The 4,328-nt window shown below is 38.4% G+C and overlaps 1 non-coding gene across 1 annotated transcript; it reads left to right on the top strand.

Moving 5' to 3' along the window:
- The first annotated feature begins 3,877 nt into the window (after nt 1–3,877).
- LOC112101396 lies at nt 3,878–3,984 on the top strand. Its single transcript, XR_002907522.1, has one exon. It is a non-coding gene; the product is annotated as a small nucleolar RNA R71 (small nucleolar RNA).
- Nucleotides 3,985–4,328: the final 344 nt, after the last annotated feature.

Raw genomic sequence — 4,328 nt, 5'->3', positions numbered from 1 at the left:
TCATTGGTAGGTAATGCTGCAGTTTCTACCCACTTGGAGACATAATCCACAGCAACAAAGATATATAAGTTCCCAAAGGATGGTGGGAAGGGTCTCATAAAATTTATTCCCCAGACATAAAAAACCTCCAATTCCAGGATGTTGGTCAATGGCATTTCATGTCTTCTAGTTATGTTCCCTGTCCTTTGACACATGTCACAACATTTAACAAATTCATAAGCATCTTTAAAAATAGTGGGTCAGTAATAACCTGATTGCAGAACTTTAGCAGCTGTTCTGTGACCACCAAAATGTCCTTCATATGCTGCAGCATGACATGCTTCCAATATGTGGGGAATCTCTCCTGCTACAACACATCTTCGTATCACTTGATCTGAGCACAGCTTATATAAATATGGGTCATCCCACTGATAACTTCTAACATCATGAAGAAATTTCTTTTTCTCTTGAAACTCCAGCTCAGATGGTAGCATTCCACTTACTAAGTAATTAGCAAAATCTGCATACCATGGGGGTTCTGACTGCTGCAGCACCTGTGCTTGCTGTATTGCCAACAGCTGTTCATCAGGAAATATTTCAGTGATGCCCTTCCTTGTCAATGTACTAGTGTCTACTTCCAGTCGTGACAAGTGATCTCCTACTTTATTCTCACTCTTTCTCTGTAGTAGTGTAATTGATCTGAGTTGGAGTGAAAGTTTTACTTGAAAAATCTTATCCTTTCCTTGCCCTAGTACTGCTCCCACAGAACGATCACTAGCAGCACACATCAATTCGAATGGTAAAGTCCAGTCTTGAGATATAACTACTGGATCAGTGATCAGAGCTTTCTTTAATTCTCTAAATGCTTGAAGGCAATCTTTGTCAAAGTGAAAAGGTTTGTCATGCTCCAGCAATGAGCATAATGGTTTAGCTACTTTGAAAAAATCCTTAATGAATCTCCTATAAAATCCAGTATGACCCAAAAAACTCCTAATACCCTTTACTGAAGTTGGAGGTAACAGTTTATCTATTACCTCTATCTTGACTTTGTCCCCCTCAATGCCATTCTTGGATACTTTGTGTCCCAACACTATTCCTTCTTGCACCATGAAATGGCACTTTTCCCAATTGAGTACTAAGTTGGTCATCTCACATCTTTTAAGAACTTCTTCCAAGTTGTGTAAACAATCATTTATGCTTATCCAAAAACTGAGAAGTCATCCATGAAAACTTCTAAAGTTTGCTTTACCATATCAGAAAATATAGACATCATACATCTCTGAAAAGTTGATAGAGCATTGCATAACCCAAAGGGCATTCTTCTGAAGGCAAAAGTTCCATAAGGATAGGTAAATGTAGTCTTCTCCTGATCTTCTGGAGCTATAGCAATCTGGTTGTGAATACCCATCTAAGAAACAATAGTATTATTTTCCAGCAAGTCTGTCCAACATTTGATCTATGAATGAAAGCGGGAAATTGTTTTTTTTTTTTGTGGCTTTGTTGAGCTTCCTATAATCCATACATACTCTCCATCCAGTCACTGTCCTTAGAGGAATAAGTTCATTCTTCTCATTAGTTATTACTATTACCCTCCTTTCTTTGGAACACATTGAACTGGGCTTACCCATGAACTGTCTGATATTGGGTATATGATTCCAGCATCCAACCATTTGATGATTTCATTCTTTACTACTTCTTTCATAATAGGGTTCAACCTTCTCTGGTGCTCCACTAAAATGCTGGAACAATCTTCTAACAAGATTTTATGCATGTATATTGATGGGCTTATCCCTTTTATATCTGCCATGGTCCATCCAATTGCTCTTCTATATTTTCCAAGCAAATCTACTAGACTCTGCTCTTGACTTGCATCCAAAGTAGAAGAAATGATTACAGGCAATGTGTTATTTTGACCAAGATAAGCATACTTCAAATGTGAAGGTAACAGTTTTAATTCAAGACTAGGAGGTGATTCAATAGATGGTAAAGTTGCTTTTACTTCCCTGTCAGAAAGATTCAGGTGTTCAATAAACCTGTTGTGCCTATCAGATTGTTGTTTGTCCATCCAATCTGTCTGAATTGCTGCAATATCTTCCTCTTCGACATCCTCAAAGGTAGTGACTTTGTCAAGTGTATTACTGCAGCATCTGGCCACTCTGTCTGCTACAATAAAATCCACTACACTTAGGAAATTACAATCTTCTACTTCATCAGGGTTCCTCATAGCCTCTAGTACATTAAATGTGACTTGCTGATCATTCACTCTCATGGTAAGCTCTTCTTTCTGCACATCTATCAGAGTCTTTCCAGTTGTTAGAAAAGGTCTTCCAAGTATAATGTGTACCTCTTTAGCAGCTTCAAAGTCCAATACAATGAAATCCACTGAAAAGATGAATTTGTCAACCTTCACCAGCACATCCTCTATTTTTCCTTCAGGGTATGCATGAGATCTGTCAGCTAGTTGCAGAGTGACTGTTATTGGTTTGCATTCTCCTACTCCAAACTGCTTAAATACAGATAATGGCATCAAATTAATACTAGCTCCCAAGTCACAAATAGCTCTGCCAGCATACCTAGTCCCTATGGAGCAGGGTATTGTAAAACTCCCTGGATCTTTCAATTTTGTGGGAATTTTACTCTGGAGCATATGACTACTTTCCTGTGTTAAAGCAACAGTTTCAAACTCTCTCAACCTTCTTTTTCGTGTCAAGATATCTTTTAGAAATTTCACATAATTTGGCATTTGCTCCAAAGCTTCCACAAAAGGTATATTTATGTGCAGTTGCTTCAGCACTCCCAGAAATTTGCTGAACTGCTTGTCTTGTTTTTGCTTCTGGAACTTTTGTGGAAAAGGTGGTGGATGTCTAAACTGCCGGGTAGCTTCAGGAGATATCAAACTCTGTTTGTTTGGTTTGGTGCAGGTTGTGACTACTGGTGTTGCAACTTCTTTTTCAGCATGTTCTGGTTGAACTTTCTCTGCAGTTGCTGTAGCTTGGCCATGTAACCAGTGCCTTGATGGGGTGGTTGTTGTAACATGCTCTCATTTTGAGGTAATTTTTGTGCTGAATTGAATTCCATCCCATTTTTTGTTATATCAACTAGGATATCTACATTCTTTCCAGATCTTAAATTAATTACTTTGCAGTGTTCTTTGCCTTCCCTCATGTGGTCTTCTGTGTTGTTATGTAAGCTTCCTTGAGTTCTGCTGCTCATTGTTGTGGCTAGTTGTCCCATTTGGTTTTCCAAGTTTCTCAAGGATACAGTTTGACTCTGCACGATTGCTTCATTCTTTGCAATGTATTCCTTAATCAATGCTTCCAGTGAAGTGATTGGATCTTGATTGTTATGCTTTTGCCCTTGACTTTGCTAATGAAAACTAGGTGGTTGTGTGTTTCTGTTTTGCCCATTTACTGCTGGAGCATTTTGATTCTGACTGCTCCATGAGAAATTTGGATGTTGTTTCCAGCCAGGGTTGTAAGTATTAGAATATAGGTTGTTTTGAGGTTGTCGATTGAAATTACCCACATAATTTACTGAAGCTGGATTTCCAGGACAATTATCAAAGTCATGCTCTTCACCACAGTATACACAAGAAAGTTCAACAACTTGCTTTACTGTTGCTGGAGCAGATGTCAAGGCCTTTACCATGTTAGTCAATGAGGTTACTTGTGCTGACAACGCTGTAATTGCATCTATATTATGTACCCCTGCTGATCCTCTTGATGCTGGTTGTCTGGCTGAAGGGCACTGGTAATTATTATTGGCAATTCTTTCCAGAATTTCATAAGCTTCAGTGTAAGATTTGGATAACAGAGCTCCATTTGCTGAAGCATCCACCATTAACCTTGTACTTGGATTCAACCCATTGTAAAAAGTTTCCAATTGAATGCAACAAGGAATACCATGATGAGGACATCTTCTAAGCAATTCTTTGAATCTTTCCCAAGCCTCGTACAAACTCTCATCTTCAAGTTGATGGAATGAAATAATCTCATTACGCAACTTTGCATTTTTTGTAGATGGGAAATATTTCATCAGGAATTTATCAGCCAATTCATTCCATGTAGTGATGAAATCAGATGGTAACGAATTTAACCATGCTCTTGCTCGATCTCTTAAAGAATAAGGAAAGAGCCTCAGCCTTAATGCATCTTGTGTTGCTCCAGTAATCTTGAAAGCATCACTTACTTCCAAGAACAATTTAATATGGAGATGAGGATCTTCATTTGGCAGTCCATTGAATTGACCAATTGTTTGCAATATTTGAAACATCACTAGTTTCAACTCAAAATTTGCAGCGTCTACTTCAAGTCTGATGATGCCAGGATGTACAACTTGAGGAGTTAGCA

The sequence above is a fragment of the Citrus clementina genome, unplaced genomic scaffold, assembly GCF_000493195.1.
Source record: "Citrus clementina cultivar Clemenules unplaced genomic scaffold, Citrus_clementina_v1.0 scaffold_2, whole genome shotgun sequence".
Taxonomy (NCBI): domain Eukaryota; kingdom Viridiplantae; phylum Streptophyta; class Magnoliopsida; order Sapindales; family Rutaceae; genus Citrus; species Citrus x clementina.
Note: the sequence above shows the minus strand (reverse complement) of the source record. Positions and strands in the feature narration are given on the sequence as shown.